The sequence below is a fragment of the Pleurodeles waltl genome, chromosome 12, assembly GCF_031143425.1.
Source record: "Pleurodeles waltl isolate 20211129_DDA chromosome 12, aPleWal1.hap1.20221129, whole genome shotgun sequence".
In the NCBI taxonomy this organism is placed as follows: Eukaryota; Metazoa; Chordata; class Amphibia; order Caudata; family Salamandridae; genus Pleurodeles; species Pleurodeles waltl.
The window spans coordinates 6,925,713-6,946,594 of record NC_090451.1 but is presented as its reverse complement, the minus strand read 5'-3'; the positions used below and the strand labels follow the sequence as shown (position 1 = coordinate 6,946,594).

Here is a 20,882-nt window from a genome sequence, read left to right as displayed (position 1 = left end):
CATTCAGAAAGAGTGGTGATGCGTTGGTTACTTATTGGTAATCTTCATTAGCCTTAGTCCATTGCGTCCTTGTGACAGTCATTACAAAGTAAAGTGATGTCACCCTCCAAGAGGAAGAAAGAACAGGAGGATTCTTAAAAGCTAGCGCCATGCACCCAACCTGGGTGCCAAGCCCTTGCCAAAGGACTGATGGGAAGGTGGGCAGGATGTAATGTTTGTGACAAGGACAAGATGGACTTAGGGTAATGCAGAGTTTTGGTACTCAAATGCAAAACAGAAAATTTATTAAGCGATAATGCTTCACAAATGTATGCATTGAGGCCCAAGTAAACACCCTAGGATTTTCCTAGATTGTTACTCACTGGAATTCAACCCAGGAGGTGGCCATTCCTCTCGTAGACCATCCCTGACCTGGAAGATTTTCTAAAAAGCCTTGCAAAGCCAGAAAAATTGACGACTTAATCCACCTACTCAGAGTCATAAAAGTCACCTTCTTGTCTTTTCCAGGCTGTCCAAAAGTCACAAACAAGGAGTCGGTTTTCCTGAACTGCAGAGGCCTGGTGACATAAATGAAAAGAGCTCTTTAAACATCAAGTGTATTCAACAAATGTTCTTCCGGAGAGGAAGGAGAGGGAATGAAAGAAGGAAGAATTATTTCCTAAGATCTATCAAAAATAGACTTAACCTTTGCAGCAAAGGTAGGGCTAGGCCTTAAAGTTACCCCATCTTCCAAAGTATCAAATGAAGAGAGGACAGCATTTTAAAGCTCCCAGCTCCCCAATTGTTCTCAGCAAGGTGATAGCAAATAGGAAAATAACTTTATAGGAGACAATCTTTAATTGTACAGTATCCAGATCCTCAAAGAGATAAAATTGAAAAGCCTATAAAAGAGTAGGAAGATTCTGAGTTGGAGAAAAGGGATTTTTCATTGTTCTTACCATTGACAAAAGATCATAACAGTCTAGACACCAAAGAGTGTAACATCGATGAAAGTTCAGAAATGTCCCTAAAAGCCTTTATCGCAAACCAATGAGCTTTCAGAGTGCAAAGAGATTCAAGTGAAACCCAATCAGAAGAAAATGCAAAATAGCAGACAAACTACAGGAAAGTGCCAAAAGATCATGAGCAGAACATCACGTCTGAAAGGACTTCCAGTTCTTTGAGTAAGACTTCGAAGTAGAAGGCCTGCTGGAGTGCTGAAGTAACTCCACTAAGGAAGAGGAAAGACCCTTTGCTAGCAGTCCAGACTTCTCAACCTCCAAAGAGTTAGAGTGAGTTGGAGCAAGAAGGTCAGGGACGACGTTCTGAGAAGAGACACACTTGAGCAGTACCCAAGGAGGTAGAAGAGCCAGGGGTTCAGAAGAGGAAACCATGACATCTCTGGCCAATCAGGGTCAACAAGTTCCCTCCCCCTGCTGAGACTTGAAGAGAACCATCTGGATCAATAAAAAGGGGGGGGAATGTATAAAGGAGACTTCTCAGCCACTTTATCACCAATACGTCCACCACCTAGGCTCCTTGTTCCGGAAACCTGGATCAGAATCGACAAAGATGAGCATTGTCCTTGTTTGAAAAGAGATCCAGAAAGGGTTTCACAAACTCTGGGCATATCTCTCAAAACAACGACCTGGATAACGTCAACTCCAGCAAATTTGGAAACCTCCAGCTGTCTGCCATCACATTGTCGGTGCCCTTGATGTGTACTGCCGACGTATGCAACAGGTTGATCTCTGCCCAATAGCCCAATTGTTCTGCTATTGCATTGAGGGATTTTAAATGCATGCTTCACTGCTGGTTCATGTAAAAGACCGCTACCTTATTCTCTGTCTTTACTAGCACATTTTTCTGAGACAGATGATGATGGGAAAACTTCAAAGCACTGAAGCTTACCATCAACTCCATCTACTTCCATGACCTCCGACTCTCTAGGAAAGACCACTTGAATCAACAGGATCAATCCAACACAGTAGCTCTCCAGCCAGGTTTGCTGGCATCTGTTGCGAGGAATTCAGGAGGATCCAGGTGTATTAGTGTCCACTTAGACCAGTGGTCTTCAAACTCTTTAATGCCACATCCACCCAAAGGGAAAAAAAAACATTGGTGCCTCCCCTCTGAATTTTCCAGAATTCTTCTATCAAATTGACACTGTTTAAATATGTCTAGACCTATTTAAACATTGCAGTTAAGTTCTGTTACTGTTTTAAAAATGCAATCAAATACATGACCCCAAATATACTATTCTGGTCAGGCAGGCCTTACTAACCAATTGCAGCGTCATGCTCTGCTGAGTAAACTGATCTCACGGCAGTGAGGAATGCACAGGCGGGGTGGTGCCCGGCGCACGAAAGCGCGCCTTCTTGTGTTGTACGTCTCTTTGCGCAAATGCAAACTCAAATTTCCTGCACTTTGGTCGGCAGGAGAGACATGGGAAGGTGCAGTAGGGAAGGCTTGAGCAACAAACCGTTGGCTATGTTTTGTTGTTACTTTGTTGACATGAGCTAGAGTAATTTAAAGCAGAAGGAACGGCCAGACCTAAAAACAACTCTCTTACCTCCAACGCCGAATAACCACTATAATTAGAATATCTCAAAAGCAGCTGGCCTTGTAAACTTAATGAGCAAGCAAGCCAATGCATTTTGGGTTTTGTTGTAAAAGAATACAAATTCTATCCATCCTTTCCTTTTCTTCCGGCAACAACCAATGTTACAAAGATATCACAGCACACAGTGACGTTGACTGAAAGAAGAGGCGCTGAGGCTGGCGTGCAACACTCAACAGCTCTTGTTATTGCAATCCAGACAGGGGACGGAAGGAGATAAGTATGAAGGCATTGCGATAGTGAGACCGACTCTTCTGTGTATCTGCATGTCATGGAAAAAGGAAAAGTCTGTCATTCATGGGCGGTTAGCTCAGTTGCTTAGAGCGTGGTGTTAATAATGCCAAGGTCGTGGGTTCGATCCCCGTACGGGCCAAGTTAAGATTTTTATCTCAAGTAAACTCTTTTTTTCTCATTTAATCAAACGCTTGTAAATCCATACACTCTGTTGCTCCAGTACACGTTCACTTTCCATTAGTCCTTCTTTTGCCACTTCTGACCAAAGCTCAAGCCGGCAGCGCCAGTAGAACAACAGAAGTGCAAGAGATTGTCTCTCCAAGATGGAGACACTGGCTCAGACTATGTCACGTGAGAGGTGGAGGGAGACCAAGAGCTGATTATTAGATGCATGGGGATAAGAGGAACATAACTCAGGTGAACAGATTCTGGATAGTCATGCTATAGCTAGGATCAGCAACGTTACAGGGGAAAGGATAGGAAAATAATTAGGTGACAGAAGTATAGAAGTGGCTACAAGGGGGCGTGTCTCTTAACAGGGCCAAAAGATACACTGAAGGCGAAGGTGAAGTGAAAGAAGAAAGAAAGATCAAAGGAAATCAACAATGATTGAGAGAAAACTCACAAAGGCAAATTGAGCAAAAGACATGACCTGGGGAGTTAGACTACTTCAATGCAAATTTATGCCGCAGATGAGCATGACAACTGACCCTTGTCCAGTGGTGCTGAAACAATTTTCAGTGTGGGGGTGCTGCCATCAAAGGGCTTCTGAAAATCCAGGAATCATACAAAGAACAAGTCCTGCAGAATGAGCCACGCACATTCAGAAAGAGTGGTGATGCGTTGGTTACTTAGTGTTATCTTCATTAGCCTTAGTCCATTGCGTCCTTGTGACAGTCATTACAAAGTAAAGTGATGTCACCCTCCAAGAGGAAGAAAGAACAGGAGGATTCTTAAATGCTAGCGCCATGCACCCAACCTGGGTGCCAAGCCCTTGCCAAAGGACTGATGGGAAGGTGGGCAGGATGTAATGTTTGTGACAAGGACAAGATGGACTTAGGGTAATGCAGAGTTTTGGTACTCAAATGCAAAACAGAAAATTTATTAAGCGATAATGCTTCACAAATGTATGCATTGAGGCCCAAGTAAACACCATAGGATTTTCCTAGATTGTTACTCACTGGAATTCAACCCAGGAGGTGGCCATTCCTCTCGTAGACCATCCCTGACCTGGAAGATTTTCTAAAAAGCCTTGCAAAGCCAGAAAAATTTACGACTTAATCCACCTACTCAGAGTCATAAAAGTCACCTTCTTGTCTTTTCGAGGCTGTCCAAAAGTCACAAACAAGGAGTCGGTTTTCCTGAACTGCAGAGGCCTGGTGACATAAATGAAAAGAGCTCTTTAAACATCGAGTGTATTCAACAAATCTTCTTCCGGAGAAGAAGGAGAGGGAATGAAAGTAGGAAGAATTATTTCCTAAGATCTATCAAAAACAGACTTAACCTTTGCAGCAAAGGTAGGGCTAGGCCTTAAAGTTACCCCATCTTCCAAAGTATCAAATGAAGAGAGGACAGCATTTTAAGGCTCCCAGCTCCCCAATTGTTCTCAGCAAGGTGATAGCAAATAGGAAAATAACTTTATAGGAGACAATCTTTAATTGTACAGTATCCAGATCCTCAAAGAGATAAAATTGCAAAGCCTATAAAAGAGTAGGAAGATTCTGAGTTGGAGAAAAGGGATTTTTCATTGTTCTTACCATTGACAAAAGATCATAACAGTCTAGACACCAAAGAGTGTAACATCGATGAAAGTTCAGAAAAGTCCCTAATAGCCTTTATCGCAAACCAATGAGCTTTCAGAGTGGAAAGAGATTCAAGTGAAACCCATTCAGAAGAAAATGCAAAATAGCAGACAAACTACAGGTAGGTGCCAAAATATCATGAGCAGAACATCACGTCTGAAAGGACTTCTAGTTCTTTGAGTAAGACTTCGAAGTAGAAGGCCTGCTGGAGTGCTGAATTAACTCCACTAAGGAAGAGGAAAGACCCTTTGCTAGCAGTCCAGACTTCTCAACCTCCAAAGCGATAGAGTGAGTTGGAGCAAGAAGGTCAGGGACGACGTTCTGAGAAGAGACACACTTGAGCAGTACCCAAGGAGGTAGAAGAGCCAGGGGTTCAGAAGAGGAAACCATGACATCTCTGGCCAATCAGGGTCAACAAGAATCAAGTTCCCTCCCCCTGCTGAGACTTGAAGAGAACCATCTGGATCAATTAAAAGGGGGGGAATGTATAAAGGAGACTTCTCAGCCACTTTATCACCAATACGTCCACCACCTAGGCTCCTTGTTCCGGAAACCTGGATCAGAATCGACAAAGATGAGCATTGTCCTTGTTTGAAAAGAGATCCTGAAAGGGTTTCACAAACTCTTGGCATATCTCTCAAAACAACGACCTGGATAACGTCAACTCCAGCAAATTTGGAAACCTCCAGCTGTCTGCCATCACATTGTCGGTGCCCTTGATGTGTACTGCCGACGTATGCAACAGGTTGATCTCTGCCCAATAGCCCAATTGTTCTGCTATTGCATTGAGGGATTTTGAATGCATGCTTCACTGCTGGTTAATGTAAAAGACAGCTACCTTATTCTCTGTCTTTACTAGCACATTTTTCTGAGACAGATGATGATGGGAAAACTTCAAAGCCCTGAAGCTTACCATCAACTCCATCTACTTCCATGACCTCCGACTCTCTAGGAAAGACCACTTGAATCGACAGGATCAGTCCAACACAGTAGCTCTCCAGCCAGGTTTGCTGGCATCTGTTGCGAGGAATTCAGGAGGATCCAGGTGTATTAGTGTCCACTTAGACCAGTGGTCTTCAAACGCTTTAATGCCACATCCACCCAAAGGGAAAAAAAAACATTGGTGCCTCCCCTCTGAATTTTCCAGAATTCTTCTATCAAATTGACACTGTTTAAATATGTCTAGACCTATTTAAACATTGCAGTTAAGTTCTGTTACTGTTTTAAAAATGCAATCAAATACATGACCCCAAATATTCTATTCTGGTCAGGCAGGCCTTACTAACCAATTGCAGCGTCATGCTCTGCTGAGTAAACTGATCTCACGGCAGTGATGAATGCACAGGCCGGGTGGTGCCCGGCGCACAAAAGCGCGCCTTCTTGTGTTGTACGTCTCTTTGCGCAAATGCAAACTCAAATTTCCTGCACTGTGGTCGGCAGGAGAGACATGGGAAGGTGCAGTAGGGAAGGCTTGAGCAACAAACCGTTGGCTATGTTTTGTTGTTACTTTGTTGACATGAGCTAGAGTAATTTAAAGCAGAAGGAACGGCCAGACCTAAAAACAACTCTCTTACCTCCAATGCCGAATAACCACTATAATTAAAATATCTCAAAAGCAGCTGGCCTTGTAAACTTAATGAACAAGCAAGCCGATGCATTTTGGGTTTTGTTGTAAAAGAATAGAAATCCTATCCATCCTTTCCTTTTCTTCCGGCAACAACCAATGTTACAAAGATATCACAGCACACAGTGACATTGACTGAAAGAAGAGGCGCTGAGGCTGGCGTGCAACACTCAACAGCTCTTGTTATTGCAATCCAGACAGGGGACAGAAGGAGAAAAGTATGAAGGAATTGCGATAGTGAGACCGACTCTTCTGTGTATCTGCATGTCATGGAAAAAGGATAACTCTGTCGTTCATGGCCGGTTAGCTCAGTTGGTTAGAGCGTGGTGCTAATAACGCCAAGGTCGCGGGTTCGATCCCCGTACGGGCCAAGGTAAGTCTTTTCTCTCAAGTAAACTCTTTTTTTCTCATTTAATCAAACGCTTGTAAATCCAACTCTGTTGCTCCAGTACACTTTCACTTTCCATTAGTCCTTCTTTTGCCACTTCTGACCAAAGCTCAAGCCGGCAGCGCCAGTAGAACAACAGAAGTGCAAGAGATTGTCTCTCCAAGATGGAGACACTGGCTCAGACTATGTCACGTGAGAGGTGGAGGGAGACCAAGAGCTGATTATTAGATGCGTGGGGATAAGAGGAACATAACTCAGGTGAACAGATTCTGGATAGTCATGCTATAGCTAGGATCAGCAACGTTACAGGGGAAAGGATAGGAAAATAATTAGGTGACAGAAGTATAGAAGTGGCTACAAGGGGGCGTGTCTCTTAACAGGGCCGAAAGATACACTGAAGGCGAAGGTGAAGTGAAAGAAGAAAGAAAGATCAAAAGAAATCAACAGTGATTGAGAGAAAACTCACAAAGGCAAATTGAGCAAAAGACAGGACCTGGGGAGTTAGACTACTTCAATGCAAATTTACGCCGCAGATGAGCATGACAACTGACCCGTGTCCAGTGGTGCTGAAACAATTTTCAGTGTGGGGGTGCTGCCATCAAAGGGCTTCTGAAAATCCAGGAATCATACAAAGAACAAGTCCTGCAGAATGAGCCACGCACATTCAGAAAGAGTGGTGATGCGTTGGTTACTTATTGGTAATCTTCATTAGCCTTAGTCCATTGCGTCCTTGTGACAGTCATTACAAAGTAAAGTGATGTCACCCTCCAAGAGGAAGAAAGAACAGGAGGATTCTTAAATGCTAGCGCCATGCACCCAACCTGGGTGCCAAGCCCTTGCCAAAGGACTGATGGGAAGGTGGGCAGGATGTAATGTTTGTGACAAGGACAAGATGGACTTAGGGTAATGCAGAGTTCAAAACATTGGTACTCAAATGCAAAACAGAAAATTTATTAAGCGATAATGCTTGACAAATGTATGCCCTGAGGCCCAAGTAACCACCCGAGGAATTTCCTAGATTGTTACTCACTGGAATTCAACCCAGGAGGTGGCCATTCCTCTCGTAGACCATCCCTGACCTGGAAGATTTTCTAAAAAGCCTTGCAAAGCCAGAAAAATTGACAACTTAATCCACCTACTCAGAGTCATAAAAGTCACCTTCTTGTCTTTTCCAGGCTGTCCAAAAGTCACAAACAAGGAGTCGGTTTTCCTGAACTGCAGAGGCCTAGTGACATAAATGAAAAGAGCTCTTTAAACATCAAGTGTATTCAACAAATGTTCCTCCGGAGAGGAAGGAGAGGGAATGAAAGAAGGAAGAATTATTTCCTAAGATCTATCAAAAATAGACTTAACCTTTGCAGCAAAGGTAGGGCTAGGCCTTAAAGTTACCCCATCTTCCAAAGTATCAAATGAAGAGAGGACAGCATTTTAAGGCTCTCAGCTCCCCAATTGTTCTCAGCAAGGTGATAGCAAATAGGAAAATAACTTTATAGGAGACAATCTTTAATTGTACAGTATCCAGATCCTCAAAGAGATAATATTGCAAAGCCTATAAAAGAGTAGGAAGATTCTGAGTTGGAGAAAAGGGATTTTTCATTGTTCTTACCATTGACAAAAGATCATAACAGTCTAGACACCAAAGAGTGTAACATCGATGAAAGTTCAGAAAAGTCCCTAAAAGCCTTTATCGCAAACCAATGAGCTTTCAGAGTGGAAAGAGATTCAAGTGAAACCCATTCAGAAGAAAATGCAAAATAGCAGACAAACTACAGGTAGGTGCCAAAAGATCATGAGCAGAACATCACGTCTGAAAGGACTTCCAGTTCTTTGAGTAAGTCTTCGAAGTAGAAGGCCTGCTGGAGTGCTGAATTAACTCCACTAAGGAAGAGGAAAGACCCTTTGCTAGCAGTCCAGACTTCTCAACCTCCAAAGCGATAGAGTGAGTTGGAGCAAGAAGGTCAGGGATGACGTTCTGAGAAGAGACACACTTGAGCAGTACCCAAGGAGGTAGAAGAGCCAGGGGTTCAGAAGAGGAAACCATGACATCTCTGGCCAATCAGGGTCAACAAGAATCAAGTTCCCTCCCCCTGCTGAGACTTGAAGAGAACCATCTGGATCAATAAAAAGGGGGGGAATGTATAAAGGAGACTTCTCAGCCACTTTATCACCAATACGTCCACCACCTAGGCTCCTTGTTCCGGAAACCTGGATCAGAATCGACAAAGATGAGCATTGTCCTTGTTTGAAAAGAGATCTAGAAAGGGTTTCACAAACTCTCGGCATATCTCTCAAAACAACAACCTGGATAACGTCAACTCCAGCAAATTTGGAAACCTCCAGCTGTCTGCCATCACATTGTCGGTGCCCTTGATGTGTACTGCCGACGTATGCAACAGGTTGATCTCTGCCCAATAGCCCAATTGTTCTGCTATTGCATTGAGGGATTTTGAATGCATACTTCACTGCTGGTTAATGTAAAAGACCGCTACCTTATTCTCTGTCTTTACTAGCACATTTTTCTGAGACAGATGATGATGGGAAAACTTCAAAGCCCTGAAGCTTACCATCAACTCCATCTACTTCCATGACCTCCGACTCTCTAGGAAAGACCACTTGAATCGACAGGATCAGTCCAACACAGTAGCTCTCCAGCCAGGTTTGCTGGCATCTGTTGCGAGGAATTCAGGAGGATCCAGGTGCATTAGTGTCCACTTAGACCAGTGGTCTTCAAACTCTTTAATGCCACATCCACCCAAAGGGAAAAAAAAACATTGGTGCCTCCCCTCTGAATTTTCCAGAATTCTTCTATCAATTTGACACTGTTTAAATATGTCTAGACCTATTTAAACATTGCAGTTAAGTTCTGTTACTGTTTTAAAAATGCAATCAAATACATGACCCCAAATATACTATTCTGGTCAGGCAGGCCTTACTAACCAATTGCAGCGTCATGCTCTGCTGAGTAAACTAATCTCACGGCAGTGACGAAAGCGCGCCTTCTTGTGTTGTACGTCTCTTTGCCCAAATGCAAACTCAAATTTCCTGCACTGTGGTCGGCAGGAGAGACATGGGAAGGTGCAGTAGGGAAGGCTTGAGCAACAAACCGTTGGCTATCTTTTGTTGTTACTTTGTTGACATGAGCTAGAGTAATTTAAAGCAGAAGGAACGGCCAGACCTAAAAACAACTCTCTTACCTCCAACGCCAAATAACCACTATAATTAGAATATCTCAAAAGCAGCTGGCCTTGTAAACTTAATGAGCAAGCAAGCCGATGCATTTTGGGTTTTGTTGTAAAAGAATAGAAATCCTATCCATCCTTTCCTTTTTTTCCGGCAACAACCAATGTTACAAAGATATCACAGCACACAGTGACATTGACTGAAAGAAGAGGCGCTGAGGCTGGCGTGCAGCACTCAACAGCTCTTGTTATTGCAATCCAGACAGGGGACAGAAGGAGAAATGTATGAAGGAATTGCGATAGTGAGACCGACTCTTCTGTGTATCTGCATGTCATGGAAAACGGATAACTCTGTCATTCATGGCCGGTTAGCTCAGTTGGTTAGAGCGTGGTGCTAATAACGCCAAGGTCGCGGGTTCGATCCCCGTACGGGCCAAGGTACGTTTTTTCTCTCAAGTAAACTCTTTTTTTCTCATTTAATCAAACGCTTGTAAATCCATACACTCTGTTGCTCCAGTACACGTTCACTTTCCATTAGTCCTTCTTTTGCCACTTCTGACCAAAGCTCAAGCCGGCAGTGCCAGTAGAACAACAGAAGTGCAAGAGATTGTCTCTCCAAGATGGAGACACTGGCTCAGACTATGTCACGTGAGAGGTGGAGGGAGACCAAGAGCTGATTATTAGATGCGTGGGGATAAGAGGAACATAACTCAGGTGAACAGATTCTGGATAGTGATGCTATAGCTAGGATCAGCAACGTTACAGGGGAAAGGATAGGAAAATAATTAGGTGACAGAAGTATAGAAGTGGCTACAAGGGGGCGTGTCTCTTAACAGGGCCGAAAGATACACTGAAGGCGAAGGTGAAGTGAAAGAAGAAAGAAAGATCAAAGGAAATCAACAGTGATTGAGAGAAAACTCACAAAGGCAAATTGAGCAAAAGACAGGACCTGGGGAGTTAGACTACTTCAATGCAAATTTACGCCGCAGATGAGCATGACAACTGACCCTTGTCCAGTGGTGCTGAAACAATTTTCAGTGTGGGGGTGCTACCATCAAAGGGCTTCTGAAAATCCAGGAATCATACAAAGAACAAGTCCTGTAGAATGAGCCACGCACATTCAGAAAGAGTGGTGATGCGTTGGTTACTTATTGGTAATCTTCATTAGCCTTAGTCCATTGCGTCCTTGTGACAGTCATTACAAAGTAAAGTGATGTCACCCTCCAAGAGGAAGAAAGAACAGGAGGATTCTTAAATGCTAGCGCCATGCACCCAACCTGGGTGCCAACCCCTTGCCAAAGGACTGATGGGAAGGTGGGCAGGATGTAATGTTTGTGACAAGGACAAGATGGACTTAGGGTAATGCAGAGTTCAAAACATTGGTACTCAAATGCAAAACAGAAAATTTATTAAGCGATAATGCTTGACAAATGTATGCCCTGAGGCCCAAGTAACCACCCTAGGAATTTCCTAGCTGGTTACTCACTGGAATTCAACCCAGGAGGTGGCCATTCCTCTTGTAGACCATCCCTGACCTGGAAGATTTTCTAAAAAGCCTTGCAAAGCCAGAAAAATTGACAACTTAATCCACCTACTCAGAGTCATAAAAGTCACCTTCTTGTCTTTTCCAGGCTGTCCAAAAGTCACAAACAAGGAGTCGGTTTTCCTGAACTGCAGAGGCCTGGTGACATAAATGAAAAGAGCTCTTTAAACATCAAGTGTATTCAACAAATGTTCCTCCGGAGAGGAAGGAGAGGGAATGAAAGAAGGAAGAATTATTTCCTAAGATCTATCAAAAATAGACTTAACCTTTGCAGCAAAGGTAGGGCTAGGCCTTAAAGTTACCCCATCTTCCAAAGTATCAAATGAAAAGAGGACAGCATTTTAAGGCTCCCAGCTCCCCAATTGTTCTCAGCAAGGTGATAGGAAATAGGAAAATAACTTTATAGGAATCAATCTTTATGTCTACAGTATCCAGATCCTCAAAGAGATAAAATTGCAAAGCCTATAAAAGAGTAGGAAGATTCTGAGTTGGAGAAAAGGGATTTTTCAACTGGTCTTACAATTGACAAAAGATCAGAACAGTCTAGACACCAAAGATTGTAACATCGACGAAGGTACAGAAAAGTCCCTAAAAACCTTTATCGCAAAGCAATGAGCTTTCAGAGTGGAAAGAGATTCAAGTGAAACCCATTCAGAAGAAAATGCAAAATAGCAGACAAACTACAGGTAGGTGCCAAAAGATCATGAGCAGAACATCACGTCTCAAAAGACTTCCAGTTCTTTGAGTAAGACTTCGAAGTAGAAGGCCTGCTGGAGTGCTGAATTAACTCCACTAAGGAAGAGGAAAGACCCTTTGCTAGCAGTCCAGACTTCTCAACCTCCAAAGCGATAGAGTGAGTTGGAGCAAGAAGGTCAGGGACGACGTTCTGACAGAGACACACTTGAGCATTACTCAAGGAGGTAGAAGAGCCAGGGGTTCAGAAGAGGAAACCATGACATCTCTGGCCAATAAGGGCCCACAAGAATAAAGTTCCCTCCCCCCTGCTGAGACTTGAAGAGAACCATCTGGATCAATAAAAAGTGGGGGAATGTATAAAGGAGACTTCTCAGCCACTTTATCACTAATACGTCCACTACCTACACTCCTTGTTCCGGAAGCCTGGATCAGAATCGACAAAGATGAGCATTGTCCTTGTTTGAAAAGAGATCCAGAAAGGGTTTCACAAACTCTTGGCATATCTCTCAAAACAACGACCTGGATAACGTCAACTCCAGCAAATTTGGAAACCTCCAGCTGTCTGCCATCACATTGTCGGTGCCCTTGATGTGTACTGCCGACGTGTGCAACAGGTTGATTTCTGCCCAATAACCCAATTGTTCTGCTATTGCATTGAAGGATTTTGAATGCATGCTTCACTGTTGGTTAATGTAAAAGACAGCTACCTTATTCTCTGTCTTTACTAGCACATTTTTTTGAGACAGTTGATGATGGGAAAACTTCAAAGCCCTGTAGATTACCATCAACTCCATCTATTTCCATGACCTCCGACTCTCTAGGAAAGACCACTTGAATCGACAGGATCAGTCCAACACAGTAGCTCTCCAGCCAGGTTTGCTGGCATCTGTTGCGAGGATTCAGGAGCATCCAGGTATATTAGTGTCCACTTAGACCAGTGGTCTTCAAACTCTTTAATGCCGCATCCACCCAATGGGAAAAAAAAAACATTGGTGCCTCCCTCTCTGAATTGTCCACAATTCTTCTATTAAATTGACACTGTTTAAATATGTCTAGACCTATTTAAACATTGCAGTTAAGTTCTGTTACTGTTTTAAAAATGCAATCAAATACATGACCCCAAATATACTATTCTGGTCAGGCCTGCCCTACTAACCAATTGCAGCGTCATGCTCTGCTGAGTAAACTGATCTCACGACAGTGAGGAATGCACAGGCCGGGTGGTGCCCGGCGCACAAAAGCGCGCCTTCTTGTGTTGTACGTCTCTTCGCGCAAATGCAAACTCAGATTTCCTGCACTGTGGTCGGCAGGAGAGACATGGGAAGGCGCAGTAGGGAAGGCTTGAGCAACGAACCGTTGGCTATGTTTTGTTGTTACTTTGTTGACATGAGCTCAAGTAATTTGAAGCAGAAGGAACGGCCAGACCTAAAAAAAACTCTCTTACCTCCAACGCCGAATAACCACTATAATTATAATATCTCAAAAGCAGCTGGCCTTGTAAACTTAATGAGCAAGCAAGCCGATGCATTTTGGGTTTTGTTGTAAAAGAATAAAAATACTATCCCTCCTTTCCTTTTTTTCCGGCAACAAGCGATGTTACAAAGATATCACAGCACACAGTGAGATTGAGTGAAAGAAGAGGCACTGAGGCTGGCGTGCAGCACTCCACAGCTCTTGTTATTGTAATCCAGACAGGGGGCGGAAGGAGAAAAGTATGAAGGAATTGCGATAGTGAGACCAACTCTTCTATCTATCTGCATTACATGGAAAAAGGATATCTGTAGTACTCATGGCCGGTTAGCTCAGTTGGTTAGAGTGTGGTGCTAATAACGCCAAGGTCGTGGGTTCGATCCCCGTACGGGCCAGGTTGCATTTTTTCTCTCAACTAAACTCTTTTTTTCTCATTTAATCAAGCTCTTATAAATCCATACACTCTGTTGCTCCAGTATACGTTCACTTTCCATTAGTCCTTCTTTTGCCACTGCTGACCAAAGCTCAAGCCGGCAGCGCCAGTAGAACAACACAAGTGCAAGGGATTGTCTCTCCAAGATGGAGACACTGCCTCACACTATGTCTTGTGAGAGGTGGAGGGAGACCAAGAGCTGATTATTAGATGCGTGGGGATAAGAGGAACATAACTCAGGTGAACAGATTCTGGATAGTGATGCCATAGATAGGATCAGCAACGTTACAGGGGAAAGGATAGGAAAATAATTAGGTGACAGAAGTATAGAAGTGGCTACAAGGGGGTGTGTCTCTTAAGAGGGCCGAAAGATACACTGAAGGCGAAGGTGAAGTGAAAGAAGAAAGAAAGATCAAAGGAAGTCGACAGTGATTGAGAGAAAACTCACAACGGCAAATTGAGCAAAAGACAAGGCCTGGGGAGTTAGACTACTTCAATGCAAATTTACACCGCAGATGAGCATGACAACTGACCCTTGTACAGTGGTGCTGAAACAATTTTCAGTGTGGGGGTGCTGCCATCAAAGGGCTTCTGAAAATCCAGGAATCATACAAAGAACTAGTCCTGCGGAATGAGCCACGCACATTCAGAAAGAGTGGTGATGCGTTGGTTACTTATTAGTAATCTTCATTAGCCTTAGTCCATTGCGTCCTTGTGACAGTCATTACAAAGTAAGGTGATGACACCTTCCAACAGGAAGAAAGAACAGGAGGATCCTTAAATGCTAGCCCCATGCACCCAACCTGGGTGCCAAGCCCTTGCCAAACGACTGATGGGAAGGTGGGCAGGATGTAATGTTTGTGACAAAGACAAGATGGACTAAGGGTAATGCAGAGTTCAAAACATTGGTACTCAAATGCAAAACAGAAAAATTATTAAGCCATAATGCTTGACAAATGTATGCTCTGAGGACTAAGTAGCCACCCTAGGAATTTCCTAGATTGTTACTCACTGGAATTCAACCCAGGAGGTGGCCATTCCTCTCGTAGACCATCCCTGAACTGGAAGATATTCTAAAAAGCCTTGCAAAGCCAGAAAAATTGACAACTTAATCCACCTACTCAGAGTCATAAAAGTCACCTTCTTGTCTTTTCCAGGCTGTCCAAAAGTCACAAACAAAGAGTCGGTTTTCCTGAACTGCAGAGGCCTGGTGACATGAATGAAAAGAGCTCTTTAAACATCAAGTGTATTCAGCAAATGTTCCTCCGGAGAGGAAGGAGAGGGAATGAAAGAAGGAAGAATTATTTCCTAAGATCTATCAAAAATAGACTTAACCTTTGCAGCAAAGGTAAGGCTAGGCCTTAAAGTTACCCCATCTTCCAAAGTATCAAATGAAGAGTGGACAGCATTTTAAGGCTCCCAGCTCCCCAATTGTTCTCAGCAAGGTGATAGGAAATAGGAAAATAACTTTATAGGAAACAATCTTTATGTCTACAATATCCAGATCCTCAAAGAGATAAAATTGTAAAGCCTATAAAAGAGTAGGAAGATTCTGAGTTGGAGAAAAGGGATTTTTCAACTGGTCTTACAATTGACAAAAGATCAGAACAGCCTAGACACCAAAGATTGTAACATCGACGAAGGTACAGAAAAGTCCCTAAAAACCTTTATCGCAAAGCAATGAGCTTTCAGAGTGGAAAGAGATTCAAGTGAAACCCATTCAGAAGAAAATGCAAAATAGCAGACAAACTACAGGTAGGTGCCAAAAGATCATGAGCAGAACATCACATCTCAAAAGACTTCCAGTTCTTTGAGTAAGACTTTGAAGTAGAAGGCCTGCTGGAGTGCTGAATTAACTCCACTAAGGAAGAGGAAAGACCCTTTGCTAGCAGTCCAGACTTCTCAACCTCCAAAGCGATAGAGTGAGTTGGAGCAAGAAGGTCAGGGACGACGTTCTGACAGAGACACACTTGAGCAGTACTCAAGGAGGTGGAAGAGCCAGGGGTTCAGAAGAGGAAACCATGACATCTCTGGCCAATAAGGGCCCACAAGAATAAAGTTCCCTCCCCCCTGCTGAGACTTGAAGAGAACCATCTGGATCAATAAAATGTGGGGGAATGTATAAAGGAGACTTCTCAGCCACTTTATCACCAATACGTCCACTACCTAGGCTCCTTGTTCCGGAAGCCTGGATCAGAATCGACAAAGATGAGCATTGTCCTTGTTTGAAAAGAGATCCAAAAAGGGTTTCACAAACTCTCAGCATATCTCTCAAAACAACGACCTGGTAACGTCAACTCCAGCAAATTTGGAAACCTCCAGCTGTCTGCCATCACATTGTCGGTGCCCTTGATGTGTACTGCCGACGTGTGCAACAGGTTGATCTCTGCCCAATAACCCAATTGTTCTGCTATTGCATTGAAGGATTTTGAATGCATGCTTCACTGTTGGTTAATGTAAAAGACAGCTACCTTATTCTCTGTCTTTACTAGCACATTTTTTTGAGACAGATGATGATGGGAAAACTTCAAAGCCCTGTAGATTACCATCAACTCCATCTATTTCCATGACCTCTGACTCTCTAGGAAAGACCACTTGAATCGACAGGATCAGTCCAACACAGTAGCTCTCCAGCCAGGTTTGCTGGCATCTGTTGCGAGGATTCAGGAGCATCCAGGTATATTAGTGTCCACTTAGACCAGTGTTCTTCAAACTCTTTAATGCCGCATCCACCCAAAGGGAAAAAAAAACATTGGTGCCTCCCCTCTGAATTGTCCACAATTCTTCTATTAAATTGACACTGTTTAAATATGTCTAGACCTATTTAAACATTGCAGTTAAGTTCTGTTACTGTTTTAAAAATGCAATCAAATACATGACCCCAAATATACTATTCTGGTCAGGCCTGCCCTACTAACCAATTGCAGCGTCATGCTCTGCTGAGTAAACTGATCTCACGACAGTGAGGAATGCACAGGCCGGGTGGTGCCCGGCGCACAAAAGCGCGCCTTCTTGTGTTGTACGTCTCTTCGCGCAAATGCAAACTCAGATTTCCTGCACTGTGGTCGGCAGGAGAGACATGGGAAGGCGCAGTAGGGAAGGCTTGAGCAACGAACCGTTGGCTATGTTTTGTTGTTACTTTGTTGACATGAGCTCAAGTAATTTGAAGCAGAAGGAACGGCCAGACCTAAAAAAAACTCTCTTACCTCCAACGCCGAATAACCACAATAATTATAATATCTCAAAAGCAGCTGGCCTTGTAAACTTAATGACCAAGCAAGCCGATGCATTTTGGGTTTTGTTGTAAAAGAATAAAAATACTATCCCTCCTTTCCTTTTTTTCCGGCAACTAGCGATGTTACAAAGATATCACAGCACACAGTGAGATTGAGTGAAAGAAGAGGCACTGAGGCTGGCGTGCAGCACTCCACAGCTCTTGTTATTGTAATCCAGACAGGGGGCGGAAGGAGAAAAGTATGAAGGAATTGCGATAGTGAGACCAACTCTTCTATCTATCTGCATTACATGGAAAAAGGATATCTTTAGTACTCATGGCCGGTTAGCTCAGTTGGTTAAAGCGTGGTGCTAATAACGCCAAGGTCGTGGGTTCGATCCCTGTACGGGCCAGGTTGCATTTTTTCTCTCAACTAAACTCTTTTTTTCTCATTTAATCAAGGTCTCATAAATCCATACACTCTGTTGCTCCAGTATACGTTCACTTTCCATTAGTCCTTCTTTTGCCACTGCTGACCAAAGCTCAAGCCCGCAGCGCCAGTAGAACAACACAAGTGCAAGGGATTGTCTCTCCAAGATGGAGACACTGCCTCAGACTATGTCTCGTGAGAGATGGAGGGAGACCAAGAGCTGATTATTAGATGCGTGGGGATAAGAGGAACATAACTCATGTGAACAGATTCTGGATAGTGATGCTATAGCTAGGAAAATAATTAGGTGACAGAAGTATAGAAGTGGCTACAAGGGGGTGTGTCTCTTAAGAGGGCCGAAAGATACACTGAAGGCGAAGGTGAAGTGAAAGAAGAAAGAAAGATCAAAGGAAGTCGACAGTGATTGAGAGAAAACTCACAAAGGCAAATTGAGCAAAAGACAAGGCTTGGGAAGTTAGACTACTTCAATGCAAATTTACACCGCAGATGAGCATGACAACTGACCCTTGTACAGTGGTGCTGAAACAATTTTCAGTGTGGGGGTGCTGCCATCAAAGGGCTTCTGAAAATCCAGGAATTATACAAAGAACTAGTCCTGCGGAATGAGCCAGGCACATTCAGAAAGAGTGGTGATGCGTTGGTTACTTATTGGTAATCTTCATTAGCCTTAGTCCATTGCGTCCTTGGGCCAGTCATTACAAAGTAAGGTGATGTCACCTTCCAACAGGAAGAAAGAACAGGAGGATCCTTAAATGCTAGCCCCATGCACCCAACCTGGGTGCCAAGCCCTTGCCAAAGGACTGATGGGAAGGTGGGCAGGATGTAATGTTTGTGACAAAGAGAAGATGGACTAAGGGTAATGCAGAGTTCAAAACATTGGTACTCAAATGCAAAACAGAAACATTATTAAGCCATAATGCTTGACAAATGTATGCTCTGAGGACCAAGTAGTCACCCTAGGAATTTCCTAGATTGTTACTCACTGGAATTCAACCCAGGAGGTGGCCATTCCTCTCGTAGACCATCCCTGAACTGGAAGATATTCTAAAAAGCCTTGCAAAGCCAGAAAAATTGACACCGTAATCCACCTACTCAGAGTCATAAAAGTCACCTTCTTGTCTTTTCCAGGCTGTCCAAAAGTCACAAACAAGGAGTCGGTTTTCCTGAACTGCAGAGGCCTGGTGACATAAATGAAAAGAGCTCTTTAAACATCAAGTGTATTCAGAAAATGTTCCTCCGGAGAGGAAGGAGAGGGAATGAAAGAAGGAAGAATTATTTCCTAAGATCTATCAAAAATAGACTTAACCTTTGCAGCAAAGGTAAGGCTAGGCCTTAAAGTTACCCCATCTTCCAAAGTATCAAATGAAGAGAGGACAGCATTTTAAGGCTCCCAGCTCCCCAATTGTTCTCAGCAAGGTGATAGGAAATAGGAAAATAACTTTATAGGAAACAATCTTTATGTCTACAGTGTCCAGATCCTCAAAGAGATAAAATTGCAAAGCCTATAAAAGAGTAGGAAGATTCTGAGTTGGAGAAAAGGGATTTTTCAACTGGTCTTACAATTGACAAAAGATCAGAACAGTCTAGACACCAAAGATTGTAACATCGACGAAGGTACAGAAAAGTCCCTAAAAACCTTTATCGCAAAGCAATGAGCTTTCAGAGTGGAAAGAGATTCAACTGAAACCCATTCAGAAGAAAATGCAAAATAGCAGACAAACTACAGGTAGGTGCCAAAAAATCATGAGCAGAACATCACGTCTCAAAAGACTTCCAGTTCTTTGAGTAAGACTTCGAAGTAGAAGGCCTGCTGGAGTGCTGAATTAACTCCACTAAGGAAGAGGAAAGACCCTTTGCTAGCAGTCCAGACTTCTCAACCTCCAAAGCGATAGAGTGAGTTGGAGCAAGAAGGTCAGGGACGACGTTCTGAGAGAGACACACTTGAGCAGTACTCAAGGAGGTAGAAGAGCCAGGGGTTCAGAAGAGGAAACCATGACATCTCTGGCCAATAAGGGCCCACAAGAATAAAGTTCCCTCCCCCTGCTGAGACTTGAAGAGAACCATCTGGATCAATAAAAAGTGGGGGAATGTATAAAGGAGACTTCTCAGCCACTTTATCACCAATACGTCCACTACCTAGGCTCCTTGTTCCGGAAGCCTGGATCAGAATCGACAAAGATGAGCATTGTCCTTGTTTGAAAAGAGATCCAGAAAGGGTTTCACAAACTCTCGGCATATCTCTCAAAACAACGACCTGGATAACGTCAACTCCAGCAAATTTGGAAACCTCCAGCTGTCTGCCATCACATTGTCGGTGCCCTTGATGTGTACTGCCGACGTGTGCAACAGGTTGATCTCTGCCCAATAACCCAATGGTTCTGCTATTGCATTGAGGGATTTTGAATGCATGCTTCACTGTTGGTTAATGTAAAAGACAGCTACCTTATTCTCTGTCTTTACTAGCACATTTTTTTGAGACAGATGATGATGGGAAAACTTCAAAGCCCTGAAGATTACCATCAACTCCATCTATTTCCATGACCTCCGACTCTCTAGGAAAGACCACTTGAATCGACAGGATCAGTCCAACACAGTAGCTCTACAGCCAGGCTTGCTGGCATCTGTTGCGAGGATTCAGGAGCATCCAGGTATATTAGTGTCCACTTAGACCAGTGGTCTTCAAACTCTTTAATGCCGCATCCACCCAATGGGGAAAAAAAACATTGGTGCCTCCCCTCTGAATTGTCCACAATTCTTCTATTAAATTGACACTGTTTAAATATGTCTAGACCTATTTAAACATTGCAGTTAAGTTCTGTTACTGTTTTAAAAATGCAATCAAATACATGACCCCAAATATACTATTCTGGTCAGGCCTGCCCTACTAACCAATTGCAGCATCATGCTCTGCTGAGTAAACTGATCTCACGACAGTGAGGAATGCACAGGCCGGGTGGTGCCCGGCGCACAAAAGCGCGCCTTCTTGTGTTGTACGTCTCTTCGCGCAAATGCAAACTCAGATTTCCTGCACTGTGGTCGGCAGGAGAGACATGGGAAGGCGCAGTAGGGAAGGCTTGAGCAACGAACCGTTGGCTATGTTTTGTTGTTACTTTGTTGACATGAGCTCAAGTAATTTGAAGCAGAAGGAACGGCCAGACCTAAAAAAAAATCTCTTACCTCCAACGCCGAATAACCACTATAATTATAATATCTCAAAAGCAGCTGGCCTTGTAAACTTAATGAGCAAGC

General features: G+C 43.4%; 3 non-coding genes across 3 annotated transcripts; all 3 read left to right on the top strand.

The window, feature by feature from the left end:
* The first annotated feature begins 6,556 nt into the window (after nt 1-6,556).
* Nucleotides 6,557-6,630, top strand: TRNAI-AAU (transfer RNA isoleucine (anticodon AAU)). Its single transcript has one exon. It is a non-coding gene; the product is annotated as a tRNA-Ile (tRNA).
* A 3,558-nt stretch (nt 6,631-10,188) lies between these two features.
* On the top strand, nt 10,189-10,262 carry TRNAI-AAU (transfer RNA isoleucine (anticodon AAU)). Its single transcript has one exon. It is a non-coding gene; the product is annotated as a tRNA-Ile (tRNA).
* Nucleotides 10,263-13,856: 3,594 nt separating this feature from the next.
* TRNAI-AAU (transfer RNA isoleucine (anticodon AAU)) lies at nt 13,857-13,930 on the top strand. Its single transcript has one exon. It is a non-coding gene; the product is annotated as a tRNA-Ile (tRNA).
* The last annotated feature ends 6,952 nt before the right edge of the window (nt 13,931-20,882 follow it).